Source organism: Leopardus geoffroyi, chromosome B1 (assembly GCF_018350155.1).
Source record: "Leopardus geoffroyi isolate Oge1 chromosome B1, O.geoffroyi_Oge1_pat1.0, whole genome shotgun sequence".
Classification (NCBI taxonomy): domain Eukaryota; kingdom Metazoa; phylum Chordata; class Mammalia; order Carnivora; family Felidae; genus Leopardus; species Leopardus geoffroyi.
This window is the reverse complement of record NC_059327.1, coordinates 26,595,978-26,615,144: the sequence shown is the minus strand read 5'-3', so window position 1 is coordinate 26,615,144 and position 19,167 is coordinate 26,595,978.

Here is a 19,167-nt window from a genome sequence, read left to right as displayed (position 1 = left end):
TGCCTGTAGTCTCAGATAGGAGGAGACATTTGGGCTTCTCCGTTACTTTGATGGAAATGGCCACAGAAGCAGCCCTCCCTCCCCAAACGTAGGCAGGCATTGAATTGCTGCGACCTCAGCAGGTACCCATGCTATTCATTAGGGTAGCCACTTTGCTCTGTCATCTCTAACACAGCAAGATTGGGGGCCACCTCTGAGACTTTGCTGCAAATTCAGGACCATGGCCAGTCGCTCGTGAGGTCTTGGTGGATCTGTTTTTCCCCATCTGTTTTCCTCACTCTATCGCCTCAGCCTTTCCTCCCCTGAAATTGAGGAAACTACTCATCTCAACAAAATAATCAATGAGCAGACCTAATGAGTTCCCAATTTTATACCCAGAAGCCTACCCCATTGTGTATGTTTTTGAAAGCCAGGTCTTTATATTTACATATGGTTGGAAAAAATTATCAGATACACAGAATAAAATCTCCTATATTTCTCATTCATTCTCAACTCCTCCTAACTTTGAGAATAGCCAAGGGCTTTAGGATAAAAAGAAATTTTCAATGCTGCCCGGAAGAGACAGCAAGTCGCATCTTAAACACCACAAATTTTCTTCTTGGCTAATATCTATTCCTCTATCTACACTCACACCATTTTGAGCTCTGAGTTTTAGCATATCATACCACAGCATTACACTCTAATCCTTACCACGAAATCATAGTTCTGCACTGATACAACAGGTTGAAGGGACTCCACATGGGTGGATTTTCTGATGAGCAACTTTCTTTGATCTAAGAAACTAAAGTTAACATACTTGCCTTTGAGTTTCTGCCAGTCTTTTATTTGAGACATCTAAACAGAGATCTCCCCCACTTGACGCTTCTAAACAGCATCTAAAAAGACAAAGCTGCCAAGAGATAGTAAACAACATTCAATAAATAGAACCTGTTTTGGAGAAGGCCTTCTGGTGTTGTGTGTTTGATGCAGGACTTGGAAATGTTCCCAGTCTGTTAATAATTGATGGGCTATTTGAACATACTGAGGCACAAATACACAGCTTTAAGTGGGAAAATTCTTATTTGTCCTTATTCACCCCCTTCCTTGTCCCCATAGAGTTATTTATTGTCATAACATTCTAAGGGTGTTCTTCCAAAGTAATTCCAGAGTCTAAGAAGGCATTCAGAGAGAGAGTTTTTAGTATCCAGATGGATTCCACACACTCTCCAAAGAATTCCTCAGGGTTGACCCCATCAGGTCAGATTTTAAAGTTAATCTACTTGGGGTGCCTGGGTGGCTCAAGTCTGTTAAGCACCTGACTCTTGGTTTCTGCTCAGGTTATGATCTCATGGTTGGTTGATAAGTCTGTGTCTGGCTTTGTGCTGACAGCACAGAGCCTGCTTAGGATTCTCTCTCTCTCCCTCTCTTGGCTCCTCCCCCACTCGCGCGGTCTCTGTCTCTCTCAAAATAAATAAACTTAAAAAAAAAAATTAAGTTAGTCTACCCCAAAGAGACTGGATGGGAACATTTTGGGGAAACAATTGCTTTCCTTATAAAGCAGTCTCTCTAATTGGACAGACGAGAGGATGGAAGACTCCTATTTTCTTGGCAGATAGGGGGCTTTCTCCTGCGTTCTGGAAAGTTCAGCCCGAATCTCACCTCATTCTGAGATGGCGCTGGTCCCGGCTGTGGAGGCCACAGAGCCTCCCTTTGTTGCTGAGCTGCGCAGGACGTCAGCCGTAGCCTGACAAGCCTCTAGCGTTCCCATCAGGTCCCAGGGAGAACAGCCTGGTGCAGAGCCATGGGCAGAAATGCAGAAAGGCTGAGTTTTAATTAATCAACAAAGTAATTAGATAAGGTACAAGGTGGCCTGCAAAGGTACATAGCGTTCGGCAATGTCGAAAATAAGCAAGGAAATCAAGACGAGTGGTGCTTGTAGGAGAAAGGAAATGAAGGGACGGGATTAAGATGAAAGTAGGGGTGAAGCGTGCACCGAAAGTACAGCTCTAAAGCCCGGGGTGCATCAGGCGCGCAGTGTGATCGGTTACACTTAACACCGGAGGGAGCCAGGTCCCAGGGCCCGCATCGGCGTCTTCCATCTGCCAGCCACAAAGAACTTCCTTTCACAGGTTTTGTCCGAAGTATCTGCTACCTCATTCTTGCATCAAACACCGTGATCGGATTTAATGCGGTTATTTGGTTTAATTCTTTCGATGTAGGCAGAAGAAAGATCACATTCTCTAAGTCGAATAGGTGTGACAAAGCTTTCTCTCTGAGACCCACAACAGTCTCATGTTCTCATGCTTCATCTCTCCGGCTTCTCCCTTTAGTGCTCTGCACAGGAAGGACAAAGAAAAGGAAAAAAAAATTATTTTTCTCCTACTGTGTGTGAAGGGCTGGGCTAGGTTATTTGCATAGATTATTCCATTTAGTCCTCACAATAAACCTAGGAGGGAGGTACTCTTTCCCCCATGTTATAGAGGAGGAAAGAGGCTCCCAGAGGTTTGTAAATGTACCTGATCTTGGTGTGTGTTGGAGGCAGGGTTTGGACCCACAAGCTGACTTCGATGATAAATCAAACATAGCTATAGTTTCTGCTTAAATCGATCAATCGGCAATATCTTTCTAAGATCTACCTTGTGCTTGGCCCCAGAGATATTCCATAATTCCACCAGGCTCTCCCATCTATTTGCTAACTCTCAGCATGGGGGAAGGATCTGTGGATAAAAGAGGGGTAAAAGGGATTTGATTTTTTTTTTTTATATTCCAGAGATATTTCCTTCTACCACTTTATTATTATTTTTTTCCTGATCATCCTCCCCAAAGCACTATGTTGGTCAGGATATTAAAAATGAGCAGAAAACCTTTTCTATTTTTCTTTTTTCCCAGCTACTCTTTATCTAAGCAAGGCATAGCTAGCTAGAGGTAATTTCAATCCATTTTCGAGAAAAGACTGCCTGCCTTGGCATGTTTTTATCCATAATACCATCAGGCTGTACATGAATCCAGGACAAAGTGTCTTCATTGTATTATGTGGGAGAGAAATAGAGTCAAAGTCATCTTAACTTTGTAATGAATAGCATTTTGTCAGAGTGAATATTTGGCTCATGGGATGTTAAAGGAGCAACAGGACTAAAATGCTTTAATGGTCCAGAGACTAGCACAGCGAAATGAATTTATTGCTTTTAGTAGGGTTCCCAGTGGACAGCACGTAATGAAATTCGCTATCTGATAAGGCCGCCTTGGTGTGGGAGACTCGCTGGCAGGCGGGAGCAGCATACTGAATCCCGGGGCTCGGGAAACCTGAGGTGACCCTCACACCTGCAGCACAAGTGGCAGATTGCTCCCCCGTCTGGGTGAATTGATACATAGAATAAACATGTGAGAGCCTTCACGGGGAGGAGGTGTCACGGGCCTATCAGTTGCCCTGCTCAAGACCATTCATTTTCAGGGGTGGCCACGCAGATATTATTAGACAGACTGAGCGCAAATAGGACACCGACGGCCTGACTGTACTTGGATGAACCATAAAACGAATCACACCAACTTGTTTCTGGAAGGGGGTGTTTTTTCACCAGACACAGAAGCCCAAATAAGATCTCTGGATGCCAAATAACGACGTAAATTAATTTGGCACCTCTGACCTCCAGGCACAAGGCCACTCATTGGACAGAAGAAAAGTGGCAGAGTGGGGACAAATGAATATTGGAAGAGGTGTGTAAGGGGCTGATGCTTGTAGGGAGGGGCTTTCGGTTTTGCCAAAGAATAAAAGGTTACAACATTCCCATAGCCTCTAAGATGGAGGGGAGCCCAGAGGACTCACCACAAAAACGAGTCCACAAGTAGGAAAACAGGAGTGTTGGGCGAGAAACGAACATCTTATCTGGAGGCAATTCTAATGAGTATCAATTGAGAGGAGGAGACAAATTCATATACCACTTTCCCCTCACTGCCAAGAAGCATATCTTGGAGCTTACATTTCATCATTCACCCTCCTTACGCATGGTGGTAAGAAATCATGTCATTAGCTTTGCGTGTTTTCCACTGGGTTGAATGTTGTCTAGGACAGAGACCATATTACTGGGGGAGTACGAATTAGTACAACCGCTTTGGGAAACAGTTGGTGTTATCCCCTAAAGGTGCACCTTAATGTACCCTATGACCTAGCAGTTCCGCTTTTAGGCTTATTGCCAAGGTGAATTCTTGCACATACACAGCAGGGATATGTATGAGAATGTTCGTAATACTAAAACCTGGGAACAGATGCTTATAACTGAAGAGAACAAATAAATGGTGGGTTCACGTAATGGATATTATACAGTAGTCAAACAAATGAACCACAGAAATGTTACAATTAGTATGGATAAATCTCTGCAATAAATAATATGCAAGTGGGAAAAAAACCGAGACTGAGCAAAATGAATATATCCTTTTGGTAAAGTTAAAAACAAATTATATACTTTATTTATTTATTTATTTTAAAGTTTATTTACTTATTTTGAGAGAGAGAGAGAGAAAGAGAGAGATGGAGAGAGAGAGAATCCCAAGCAGTCTCCGCACTGTCAGCATAGATCGCGACGTGAGGCTCAATCCCATGAACTGTGAGATCACGACCTGAGCCGAAATCAGGAGTTAGACACTTAACCAACTGAACCACCCAGGTGTCCCTAAATCATATACTTTTATTTTATTTTATTTTTTCCAAATCATATACTTTTAAAGGACTCCATAGATATACAGAAAACACACACATGTATATATGAAAGCATGGGAATGATGATCATAGAATTCAGGGTGATTTGGGATGGGCTGGGGAGACCATGTGGCTGGATGTGGGTTGTCAAGGTCCTGGCTTTTATTTTGGCTGGTGGTTTTGCAGGTGCTTAATACAGATGACTAAATAAGAAATAAATGAGAATGGGCCATGCATAGGCCTGTGATGAGAGTGGTACCAAGGTTTATTATGATGAATCCAATTGTGGCCACCTGAGATCCAAAGGGAAAACCAAGAAAGAGAAAAGAGGAAATTATGCTGATCCCAGAACACTTCACTTAGTACTTGGTGCTTAACAGGATTTCACAGCCATGCTGGTGGAATAAAATATTTGAATCTAATCAGGCGCCTTGGTGATAATGTTACTCATAATTAGTACTCCAAGCAGAGTGGTTCTTACATGCTGGTCCAAGTTTTTGAGTCTTGAATCAAGAACTGACATAATTCATATGAAGAAATTATTTTTTTCTGAATATCTCAACATTTATTTCAACATTTTATCAAAGCATAGACAGAAACATTGAAAGAATTTTATAATGAACCTTCATATATCTACCACCTAGATTCTACCATGAACACTTTATTCTATTTTATCACATTTCCACCCATTCTTTTATCTATCAATCTATATCTCAGTTTTTAACTGTATTTCAAAATCAATTACAAATCTCAGGCTATGTCTTACTAAATACTTCTGCATTCGTATCTTTAACTAGTTTCACATTTATTTTCATTTCTGATTTACAGGGGATATCAAAGAAAAAAGTTAAGGCATTTCTTGAATGAGGAAGAAAAGTGAATGACAAGTAGATTCGAAACTGAAAGCAATAAAATGAATGTGGCTTTAAAAAAAAAAAAAATGCTTTTAAACAAGCGCCCTCCAGCATCTCAAGAGCATCATGACCAAAGAGCAGAGTGCTGTTCTGCCATCAGAGGAGGACAAGTAGATCCTGAATGCCGCCCGAGAGAGACACTATTCAGAGCTAGGTGGTACCAAGGTAAGTGCACATGAGGAACTGTTGAGAAGCCAAATCAAATCCCTAAACTCTGAGTAGCCTCCGTGTCAGGTTATGTGGATTCTGTCATAGAAGCACTCACAGCCTTCCTGGAGCATTGCTGCTCAGTTTCCGTTCTGAGCCGCACTGGGGGTGATCCTTCAGATAGGAGAAGCCCCGGTAAGGCTCTCACAAGCAAACGTGACAGACTCTGGCAGGACAGTTTTTACCCCAACGCGCCACCGTGATTGCCTAACCAAGGGGGCAAAATTATTACAGCTGCGACTCTCCCAAATCGGTGCCCTCCCACCAAAGACTTCCAGGTGGTTTGAGGGACCTCAGTTCCGTGTTCTTCACACTCCAATTCAGAAGAGGAGACTATTGAAAGAATTATGGTCATCCTAGTTTAGCCCATTGTGTAAATCTTCCACTGCCACCAAAGAATTGCTCCCCTGGATTAATTCTACCAAAACCATCTGAGAAAACCAATTCTTGGTATGATGGGCTACTATCAGAGAGCTCCGGTTAATGCATATGTAACTTCGTGAGCACAGATGTAACCTGGAAGGAAGACATACAAATATTTAGCTTGAAAGATTTACAATCAATCATTTCGAAGGGAGCAATGCTTTAAAACGGGGATCAGCAGATTACGGTTGGCATGTCAAATCCAGTCCACAGTCTGCTCTTGTAAACTAAGTTTTGATGGAACACAGCCACGCTCATTAATTTATGTGTTGCCTATGGCTGCTTTCGTACTCAACAGCAGTGTTGGGTAGTTGCAATGGAAATTATATGGCTTGCAAAGGCTAAAATGTTTATTCACTGGCCCTTTACAGAAATCATTTGTGAAACCCTGGGCTTAATGGAGTGGCTCCTGGGGAAGGTATATTTTGATGGGGTGGGGAGGTATCCATGAAGGTGAAACGTTGGCTTTCAGACAGTCCTATGGAGTCACCTATGGATGTGTGTTTCTTTCCACACTCACTTCATCAACCAAAGAAAGTCTGCTCCATTTTTTTTTTTTTACATGAGGGTTTCTGCATTGTCTGAACAAAGAGTTTTACAGGTTTTAGAAGTTAAAACACATAAACACTGCCTACCTCAGTGTTTTTCAATCCTGGCTGCACAATGGAATTGTCTGGGACCTTTAAAAAAAAAGTGTATTTATTTATTTTGAGAGAGAGAGAGTTTGAGCAAGCACTGGAGCGAGCAGGGGAGGGGCAGAAAGAGAGAGAGGGGAGAGAGAGGGAGAGAATCTCAAGTAGGCTCCGTGCGGTCAGCACAGAGCCCGACATCATGAACCGTGATATCATGACCGTAGCTGAAATCAAGAGTCAGATGCTTAACTGACTGAGCCAGGCCCTTTTTTAAAAATAACAACAGTCAGGACGCCTGGGTAGCTCAGTCTGTTAAGTGACCGACTTGGGCTCAGGTCATGATCTCATGGTTCATGAATTTGAGCCCCACGTCCGGCTCTGTGCTGACAGCTCAGAGCCTGGAGCCTGCTTCGGATTCTGTGTCTCTTTCTGTCTCTGCCCCACCCCCACTTGCGCTCTGTCTCTCTGTCTCTCTGTCTCAAAAATGAATAAACGTTAAAAAAAATTAAAACAAAACAAAACCAACAGTCTGCCCCAGAATGGAAACAAAACAAACAGAAACAAACTTCCTAGGTGACTCTATTACACACCCGGGCAGGAAAGCCACTGGTGTGGAGAGCAAGGAGGTCAGTTCCTGGTGAGGTGCCCCCAGAGGGAGGCCTTGGACAGTAATGGGCATGAGTGAGAGCCCCAAAAAGCTGGCAGGACTGACAGGAGGGAACCCCAAGGGGCAAGAGAGACACAGAATGTAGGAGTTGAATCAGGGCATTCACAGGCCAAAACCTCTTAAAGTTGACATACAGCTAACTTGTATCCTAATTGACAGTGCAAGTCCACTTAATATGCTCCCTCCAGGCCACTTAAACCCGGACAGCTGCAGTGAAAGGTGCAATCCAGAAACATATTCGGAGTCGGCCTTGATTTAAAAGGAAAACCTAATGAGAATTTTAAAGCATGCAATGGTACCACACTATCGTCCTGTTCCTAGTCCTTAGGGCCTTGTGGGAGGTCATTTTGCTGTGGGAGGTGGTGATAAAATGGCAGCGAGGAAGGAATCCAGGACAAAAAATAATGCCTTGGTTTCCACTGGTAGGAACTTAAGCTCCATTCTCTTCTCACCTGAGAGTCTCTCTAGCATGTTCCTGGGTGATGCTCTGGTGTCTTTGAAGCTCCGAGGGTAAGCTACACACAAGGTGGGGGGGCAGTGAGTTTAGAGGGACTAGGTTAGGATGTTCCTATGGGGCAGAGCTGGTGACCTCTGAAGGCTTCTCTGATAAGAAGAATCTCTGATTCTACCAATAAGCAACCAGAAACAAGTGCCCCCAGGATCCCACTGTAAGCGAAGGGAGAGAATTCTCTTTTCCTCTAGAGAAAAGTACCTTAAGCACACTGACCCTCTAGGGAGTGCCTACCCCACCTACTGGGACCTGCAGTTCCAAATACCCAGCAGGAAAGACAAATGAGACTCTGAAATAGTTGTGAAGAGATTCCTTTCTGTACTTAAAAAAAAATTTTTTTAACGTTTATTATTGAGAGCGAGAGAGAGAGAGAGAGAGAGAGAATGAGAGAGAGCAGGGGAGGGGCAGAGAGAGAAGGAGACACAGAATCCAAAGCAGGTTCCAGGCTCTGAGCTGTCAGCACAGAGCCCGACGCAGGACTCGAACCCACGATCTACAAGATCATGACCTGAGCCGAAATTGGACCCTCAACCAACTCAACTGAGTCACTCAGGTGCCCCCCTTTCTGTACTTTTGAGGTGTAATGGATATATAACATATTAATTTCAGGTGCACAACATAATGATTTGCCATTTGCATATATTGCAAAATGATCGCCACAGTGTCTGGTTATGACAGCCATCATCACACACAGCCACTGCTTTTCTTTTCTTGTGATGAGAACGTTTAAGATCCACTCTCAGCAACTTTCGAACGTGCAATACAGTATTAACTACAGTTGCCATGCTGTCCATCACATTCCCAGTATTTCCTTTATTTTATAGCTGGAAGGTTGTACCTTTTGGCCTCCTTCATCCGACTCGCCCACCTTTCATGGAAAAGATTCCTTTTTGAAAGCCCACGAAATGCACGGAAGGTGGGAGTGGGGGGGAGGGGGTTGAATGAGTGCACACACAGGTGAGAAGGGCAGGGGCAGAGCCCCAAGGGCTTCCTCTTGCCCTTTAGACTTGGAATTTCTATTTTCCCCTCGAATGCCTTTCATCATCCCAATACTGCCAAACTTTACCCATATTTCAAGACCATTTGTGACTCCATCGTGCAGTCTCCTCAAATGGTCCCTGGCTGAGCTGGTCACTCCCATCGTGTTTCCATGACACCCAGTTAATTTCCCTATTTCAGCCGTGCTATGATGTGTCCTGGCTGTGGGCTCCCCAGGACACAGGTAACGCCTGTGTTCTCTCTGTCCCCTGCTTGTCCAGCCATCCAATGCAGGCTTACAAAGCATTTCTACCCATTTCTCTGTATTGTTTTGTTAAGCAGTACCTTAAAACTATGCTTAAATCGGGGTACCTGGGTGGCTCAGTCAGTTAAGCGTCTGATTCGTGGTTTCGGCTCAGGTCGTGATCTCTTGGTTCGTAAGTTCAAGCACTGCATGGGGTTCGTAGGTTCAAGCACTGCTGATCCTGCTTGGGATTCTCTCTCTCTTCCTCTCTCTGCACCTCCCCTGCTTGTTTGCTCTCTCTCTCTCTCTCTCTCTCTCTCTCTCAAAATAAACAAACATTTAAAAAATTAAAAGTATGCTTAAATTGTCTCCTATAAAGAATGGGTAATGTACGTGCCAGGCATTATGGTCTGTCCCTGGGATGCAAAGGTGAATGGAAAATAGTTCCTGGGCTCTAAGGTGTCACAGTTTAGGGAGAGACTTACATAACCAGAGAGAAGTGAGCTACTTTAGAAGCAGAAGCAGGGCAGTGTGGGAGCAAAGAAGGACGTGTGAACCTCTCCTGGATAGGCCAAGAAAGACTGACTGGTGAGAGTATGAGAATTTAGGCAAGCCCTTAACAGTGAATCTTTTGTGTGGGGGGCGGCGGGCATGGAGGGGGTCCAGGAGGGATAGGGGATGGGAAGTAGATGGATGGGGGAACGTTTTAGAGTGTTTAGGTCTAGAATCGTGGCGGGGAAAGAGCATAGAAATGTACTTTCCGCCGATTACCTTGAGGGGAGGCTACTCTTTTCCTGGACCGTTACAGTTCTGGGGATGCCAATCCCTAAAAGAGGATGGAAGAGAAAGAAAGAGAGAAAGAGAAAGGAAGAAAATGACCACTCCACTGGTTGGACCAAAATTGGCAACCCCCACATTCAGAGATCATAAGATAGAAAAAGCTAAAAAGGAAAACCTGTAAAATTAGTCAATTTTACACAATCCGGTAGGCAGTAATAAGGCTCCGGCATCATTTTGTCAGAGAGAGGCCAGTAATTTTAGGGTGGGAACTGATCCATTTACACAATGAGAGAATTTCCCTCATGCACAAAGTGCTCCATAGCAATTTGTGGCCTCACAGAATGCCATTTATAGTTCCTGCAGTGGCAGGAAAATTAGGGGGCAGCGTGATTATTAGACTAATCGCAGAGCTGAAAGATGCATTGGTCATACTGGTCACTTTGCCTTTCATGCCAGCCTGGGACTGCTCTACTTGGCTTTCAGCACTGAAGAAACAAAGTGGAAAGGGCTGATCAGTTCCTCTTGTACATATTATTATCTTTCAGCTTGAATCCTCATCAGCTGCTAACTATAGTCTAGGGTCTGAAGTCATTACCCAGAACAATGCTCCATCTTCATTAAAAAAAAAAAAAAAAAATCTCTTAAATCCTACTTTGGAGAGTCAACCTGAGCTCAGGAAGCTGGGTCTCAGGGAAAACAAGGTCCCCAAAGAAGCCCTGACTGTTTTGCACAAAGCGTCCCCGTCATCTTTCTAAACGGTTCATTTAAATGTTGTACTTTATTCTTGCTGAATACTTGGATGGTTCCCAATTTGCACTTTGCAAGGAAGAAAGAAACATGATCTTCCTGTCTGGATTGCGTGGAGAGGTATTCATAGCAGGATCTCCCTTTGTTGTGCTCAGCTAATTGCTAATCATGTAGTGATGGATGTAAATCACACAGGTGGCATTTCAGGCTCATAGACTCCCTAGCTGTCTTTTCTACTTAAAGGAAAAAGGCTGAAATATTAAGAAATTATCCACATCTTTATCCAGGAGCATAAAGTCTAAATGGGTGAAATAACTCTTTGGAAGAGCAGAAGAGGCTTGGGGGAGGGGGATATCAGAGGTGGGTCCTGCTCGGACTCTGCCGGGATTTGACAGCACATGGTTATGAGGAAAACGCCTCTGAGTCTCAGTTAACATGGAAGCAGGACTGGGTGTGAAAGGGCGGACCTACGCCGGCTGACTCCATCTTGTTCTGTGTCCTCCACCTTGAGTGACTATGTCCCCGACACGCCCCCTTTCTGGGAAAATGGCAGAAACCTCAGACCACGCCTCCTCCCCGTGAGTAACCTCCCGCTCACCCGTTCAAACTTCCCCAGCCAATCGGCCGAGGCCACGACCCTTCCCCAGCCAATCGGCCGAGGCCACAACCCTTCCCCAGCCAATCAGCTGAGGCCACAGCCTTTACCTCACCAACTGCCCCTGGACCCCCTATAAAACCTTTGTGCTTTTGAAACTCGCTCTCTCTCTCTCTCTCTCTGGTATCTCACTGCTGCATCGGTGCAGGTTGGGGATTGCGCTTGAGCTAGCTTGAATAAAAGCTCTTTTGCTTTTGCATCGGACTCGGCTCCCTGGTGGTCTTTGGGGATCACGAATTCTGGGCATAACAGGTGCTCTTGCTTGAAGGAGAAGCAATATCCCTAGTGTCCGAATGTTTTGTTCAGAGAAGAATAAATACTATGTCTTTGAAAGGCATGTTGAATCTTAAGCTTTTCTCATTACCTCCTTGAATTGTCCAATAATAAGATTATGGAGGGAGTCCTATTGTTTTTTTTAATTTTTATTTACTTATTTTTATTTTTTTATGTTTATTTTTGAGAGAAAGACAGAGAGAGACAGAGCGTGAATGGGGGAGGGGCAGAGAGAGAGGGAGACAGACTCCGAAGCAGGCTCCAGGCTTGGAGCTGTCACCACAGAGCCCAACGTGGGGCTCGAACTCACGAACCATGAGATCATGTCCTGTGCCAAAGTCGGACACTTAACCAACTGAGCCACGTAGGTGCCCCACGTGAGTCCTATTGTTAACTCCCTTTTGTACAGATGAAACTAAAAAGCCAAGAAAAGCTAATGATGTAACTAAGTCACCCTGCTAGCTTATGGTAAAGTAGGCAAATCCCAACATCACATTTGCCATCAGTCTGGTGCTGATGTGGCCACAGTCAGGTGACTGTCTCTTAGGGTCTCTCTGAGCACTGGAATTTTGGGTTGTAGGTTCATTTTGAGCAGGGAGGTTTTTACTTATGATTTTCTTTCTTCCTTTCTATGGTATCCTTGATGCTGAGAAAGTAAAAATTATCTCAGAATAAGAAAGTAAAGTATCTGCCATGCTAATTATCACTCTTGGATAATAGATAACAGATAAAGCCAACTGCAAAGTTAAGAGAAACCAATATTTCTCTCCAAGGACACTCTGCCATTGTAAAATGTCACAACAACTCCGGTCTTTAAGGCATATTTCTTTTACTTATTCACTGAGAAGCCTTGTTTCCTAAAATCATAGACTGTCTAAAATTTTGAGGTATGAAATTATATCAGCAAGAATGAGCTTTCTACTTTTGCCTGGAAGATGAGTCCCTTTGCAACGGGGAAGTGGTGTCAATTACCAACCCAGGCACAGAGGCTCAGATAAAGGGTTTCTGCACACATTTCACATTAACTTAACTCTGCAGTTTTCGAGGAAATCAGACCCTGAGTCTACTTGCTGGCCCCAACCTTTTATGCACAGTCCTGCTTAGCGCCGAGCCTCTCTAAACACTGGCTCACGCCATAGAGAGATACCATTTCATACCTACTAGGATGGTTATAATCAAAAACATGGAAAATAGCAAGTGTTGGTGAGGATGTGGAGAAATTGTAACCCTCATACATTGCTAGTGGGAATGTAAAATCGTGCAGCTACTGTGGAAACAGTCTGGGAGTTCTTCAAAAAAGCTCAGTGCAGAATTACCATATGGCTCAGCAATTCCATTTCTGGATATATGCCCAAAAGGATTGAAAGCAGGGACTCAAACAGATATTTGTGCATCGGTGTTCATAGGAGCATTATTCCCCATAGCCAAAAATGTGGAAACAACACAAGTGTCCATGGACTGGTGAGTGAAAAAGCAAAATGTGATAGATACATATGATAGAATATTATTGAGCCTTAAAAAGTAAAGAAATTCTGATACATGTTACAACATGGATAAACCTTGAGGACCTCATGCTATGTTAAGCAAGGCAGTCACAAAAGGACAGTGACTGAACAATCCTGCTTATAAGAGATGCCTAGGGTAGTCGTGGAGACAGGAAGTAGGAGAGTGGTTGCCAGGGGCTGGGGGCTTGGGGCGGGAGGGGGGGTTGGGGGGGGGGAAGAGGAGTTAATGTTTAAAGGATACAGAGTTTCGGTTGTGCGAAATGAAGGGTTCTGCAGATGGATGGTGGTGATGGATTCACAACAATGTGAATGTACCTAATGCCACTAAACGGTACACTTCAAAATTCCACCCAAATGCCGCCCTTCTTCCCCCAATCTTGGACTCATTCTAGTTTTCCCTTTTGTTTGGTGAGACACTCGCCATTCTTCTGGGATGTGGCCACTTCGTAGCAATAAGCCGATAAGTCTGACTTTGTCAGGCTACAGGTGGGTCTCTGGTGAACTTTGGCTGATGGGGCTGAGAAAGGATTCACTCCCCGCTGCCTGGCAAACCTGATCTTATTATAATGAAATTTAGGGAATATTGGCACGTGAGGACCTTGGAGGATATTTCAGGTTTATTCACTGAGACAAAGGGAAAACTTAAATCAGGCCCCAGTTGAGGACTCGTTTATTCTCCCCTCCCCATGTCCCTCGGCCATGGCTCCAGGCAGAGGCTGGCCAGCAATGTGTTCAATATCTTTTCAAGAACAGAAGAGCCCACCCTGGTCCCTGGGCTCTCCATCCACCTGACTACAGGTCCATCTGAGGGAAGCACTGTTCATCCTTGACATTCTGAAATGGTGACCCTCACTCAGTGCTGCTGGCTTCCTGACCCTGATCCCAGCTGGGCAGCAGCTTCTGACCCCCACCATTCTGAAATCGTATTCTGCTTCTGGTCCGCAGAGCAATCGATCTTGTTTTTTTCATATTGACTATGCCCATTTGGTTATCTCCCATTGCTGTTGGTTTTGATCAGGGGTTGAGAGAGAGAGAGAGAGAGACAGAGAGTACGGCAAATCATGAAGAGACTGTCATCTTGACGAGAAGTTCTGGTTGAAAAACTTTAACAACACTGAGCTCTAAAAAGAGTAAGGAGCCTCTCAGCAATAGAATTTAAATTGAAAATACTGCTAAGCCATCAAATAGGTGCAAAACCATCTAACAGTGTTCTGATTTTCTTAAGTGAAGACTGCTTTTGTTTCTTTGGGAAAATATCAATCCTCAAAGTCTTTCCATTCTCCTTGCTGCCTCTGGTTTGCTGATTTCCCAACCATTTATATAGGTCACCCAATATAGCGCTGCCACAACCAGGTAAGTATATACAGGTCTTGTATAATAACCTAATCCTGGCAAGTGATGACATGATCCATTTGAGGAATAGTGACTTTGGCCTGGAAGACAGTAAATAGTGTAATTTTTGTGTTTTTTAATGATTTTTTTTTAAGTTTATTCATTTATTTTAAGAGAGAGAGAGTGAGAGCACATGAGCAGGGAGGGGCAGAGAGAGAGAGAGAATCTCAGCATTGTCAGTGCAGAGCCTGACCGGGGCTCGAATTCACAAACAGCGAGATCATGACTTGAGCCAAGATCAAGAGTTGGATGCTTACCTGACTGAGCCACCCAACACTCCTAATTTTTTGGATTTGACAGTAGGGACTGTCAAGTAAAATCACCAGCAACCAATAACATGATTCACAATTGCACATGGGGTCTTAAAGAGCTCTTCCAATGCTCAGCTTCAATTCTGGTCTATCGGTCAGCTGTGCGTTTGATGGAAAACAAACAAGCTCCATTGTTCTTAGAGCTTATCTAGGCAAAATGGTGACGTTAGCAAGGTGACTTCATGTTGCTTCCCCTTTTGCTTACAGGGAACACACTTTTGTAATTCATGTTTCCGACCTCGGGTATCTTTCCTGTGACTTATTCTTTTTTTTTTTTTTTAATTTTTTTTTTTCAATGTTTATTTATTTTTGGGACAGAGAGAGACAGAGCATGAATGGGGTAGGGGCAGAGAGAGAGGGAGACACAGAATCGGAAACAGGCTCCAGGCTCTGAGCCATCAGCCCAGAGCCTGACGCGGGGCTCGAACTCACGGACCACAAGATCGTGACCTGGCTGAAGTCGGACGCTTAACCGACTGCGCCACCCAGGCGCCCCTCTCCTGTGACTTATTCTTGTAGACCCTTGGAAACAAACTGAGGCACAGTATAGGGGAAAGGCACTAGGTGGGGAATCAAATGCCTTGGACTTTAGTTCCAGTTCTGCCAACAGTTAGCTTTGTGACCTTGGATACTTTGGGTCTCAATTTAACTCGTCTGATAAATTTCAGGAAAGGGAGTAGTTGTACTACTAAGATCTCTTTTGTCTACATGTTTAATAGTTTTAGGATGCATCATTCCCACTAGTAGGTTAGCTGAAGAATCTTTTTCTCTCAGAGATTTAATACGGAAATCTTGGAAACCCAAACATCTCCAAATCCTTAAGTTTTTAACAACGATAATTTCAGGCACCATGGCAGGTTGACGGAGAAATATTTTTCTGTGGGAATCTTTTAAGACGGACTTAAATCGCACAAAAGAGTTGACTTACTTATTGGGAAGTCTGGAGTGGGGAAAGAAAAGGAAACAGGATTCTTAATTTGCTGGCTTAATTACTTTCACCAGTTTGAATGCCGACTGTGTTTCAAGCATTGATGTGATGGCTCTGTGATCCTTTTCTCTTTGAAAGAAGCACATTCTGTGTAACTCCCCGTTTCCCCCCATTTTCCTCTTGTGTTTATTCATGACGTTCACGATATACGTTGCTTGTGGTTAAATTTATGTCGCTAAATAATACTGTTGTAAATTAGGTACCACATTCCCTGTTCTTGTTTAGATCTCATCAGTGGAGCTCTATTAACTCTGAGATATTTTCAGTCACAGATAAATTGCTGTGTTCAATATGCATTTCAATAATTTTCTCATCTAGACGTGTGGTTGGTAATGGGCATAATAATTCAGGAAGGGGTGAGTTGAGGGGAGGGAATATCCTGAAAGGCTTGTATCTTTAGCAACATCCCCAAAGACTCACTATTTTCCACTATGCAGTATCTTCATGTATTTGAATAAATAAGAGTTAATTATCTTTATAAACCAGTGTTGGAGATGGTGTCAGCTCTTTTCCTCTCTTTGTACATTCTGCTGTCAGTTTGAATTCAAATTGGTTTGGTAAGGAGTTTTGCCCCAGGGGTCCATTTTAGTAGCAGCATTTCTGATTTGTCATAATTTACTGGAATGCATGAACTATTATATTAAAACTGTGATTTCAAAGGCCAACTCTTAGAAGGAAGACATTGATTGTTGGTTATGTGGCTCGGTTTCTGCTTGTGGCCTCTCAAGCCTTCATTCTTCTATTAAGTCTTTCTTGGCAATTTCCTTTGTGTGTGTATATTTATATTTATATTTAATTTCTACCTTTATAAAAATTAGAGTATCTTGAGGGAGAGACTTAGTTTAGTTAAAGCACCCAGTCCAGTGATGGACAATTAGTAGGTGTATGGTATATGAAATAGACTTCTCTATCTAAACCCAGAAACATAGTACTTGTCTAAAGAATAACACACACACACACACACACACACACACACACACACACACAGCTGAGAAGTGGTTTATTGATTGGTTGCTTTGTTTTCAAAATGCCAAACAAATGGTCTGAATGATTTTTTACCATTACTGAATTTATATATGTGTATGTGGGGATAGAGAGGTAGGCATTTAATCAACTACCCTGACAGGTTGTTTTTGCCTTCCGAAAACAGTTTTAAATAAATAAAAAAAAAAACCTGGATCCATTAACTGATATGAAATGGCTTTAACTGCATGCACTGCATAAAATATGATATGTATGTGTGTATTCACATCCACACAATATTGAAATTATAAAAGGGAAAAGAACTTGGCCATTGCTTTTTAAGGTGCTTCTTTCTCTTTTGAAAAAGAATAAAATAGTAAGGCATGTTATGAAAAGTAAACAGTAAAGCAGAAGACAACCAAAGAACTCCCTTTCCTCAACCCCCTGGAACTACTCTCCAGAAAAAAATAAGTATTAACTCTTTCTTATATAGCCTTTCAGAGATGTTTAATGGAAAGGCACATACACACACACATGCACATTCTATAGACTGTTCATTGCTTGAATGTTGACTGTAATGAACGTCTTTTCATATCGGCAAATGTACTTCTATATTTTTAATTTTGAACTATTTTTTAATAAATTTTTAAAAATTTTTGTTAATGTTTATTTATTTTTGAGAGAGAGAGAGAGAGAGCGAGCAGGGGACGGTCAGAGAGAAAGGGAGACACAGAATCCAAAGCAGGCTCCAGGCTCGGAGCTGTCAGCACAGAGCTTGACACGGAGCTCAAACCTATGAACTAGGAGATCATGACCTGAGCCGAAGTCAGATGCTTAACTGACTGAGCCACCCAGGCACCCCTCATTTTAAACTATTTTTTGAAGTGTATTTATTTATTTTGAGAAAGAAAATGTGTGAAGCGGGGTGGGGGGGTGCAGAGAGAGATAGAGAATTGTAAGCTGTCAGCCCTGACACGGGACTTGAACTTGCAAGGCTCAACCTCATGAACAGAGACATCGTGACCTGAGCCAAAACCAAGAGTTGGACGTTTAACCGACTGAGCCATCCAGGAGCCCGTATCTTCTTTGTATTTTGGCTACAATTTCCCTGAATTAATGTATCAGATTTAAGCAGTGTCATATTAATTTATATCTAATACTTGCTATTATAAATAAAAAGCAAGTGGGGGCGCTTGGGTGGCTCTGTGGGTTAAGCGTCTGACTCTTGATTTCAGCTCAGGTCGTGTTCTCACATATCAGCCCTGCGTCTGGCTCCATGCTGGTCTTGGAGCCTGCTTAAGATTCTCTCTCCATCTCCCTTTGTCCCTCCCCTGCTAGTGCACGTGCATGCTGTCACTGTCTCTCAAAAATACATAAATAAATGAAAACCAAACAAAACTGTGAATGCACATCCTATTACATATAATCTTGGCACACTTGTGTAAGGTATATTTATCTTAAATTCTGGTAGATATTGTTAAAAGAGAATGCCAATAGGGGTGCCTGGGTGGCTCAGTCGGGTAGGCATCTGACTTCGGCTCGAGTCATGATATCCAGGTCGGTGAATCTGAGCCCCGCGATGGGCTCTGTGCTGACAGCTCAGAGTTTGGAGCCTGCTTCAAATTGTGTCTCCCTTTTTCTCTGCCCCTCCCCTGCTTGCACTCCGTCTCTCAGTCTCTCTTTCAAAAATAAGTTAACATTAAAAAAGAGAGAGAATACCAGTAGACTTCCACCAATAGTATGTGAAAGTGCCTGTTTGCTTGTACCCTTACCAACACTGAATTTTATCAAGATTCAAAATTTTTGCCACTCTGATATGTGGAATTTGCTGTCTCTACTGTTTTGAGTTGTCTTTCTTATGAACAACGTTGAATGCATTTTTATATTTATTGGCCATTTGTATTTCTTTGATCTATGAGCTTTCTGTTCATACTTTTTGTCCATTTTAATTGTTCTCTCTCTTATGGATTTGTAAGAGTTTCTGTGTATAATAAGGAAATTCGTCCACCATCATATCCATGTGTTCATTATTCTAAAAATATTTATTGAGTGGCTCTGATGTTACAGGCACTGGAGATCGTGCATGAACACAATAGATAGAATCCTTGCTCTCATCCAGCTTACATTTATTGGAAAGAGACAAAAAATAAACAAGATAAATAAGCTAAATAGATAGTATGGAGGCTAAGTGAGGAGATGTGGTGAGAGCTTACGGTCTCCTGTGATTGTTCCTATTCTCTCAGCGAGAGCGGAAACAGCATCATTCACTGAAATGGAGGGTCAGGTGATGGAGGTTTGAGGAGGG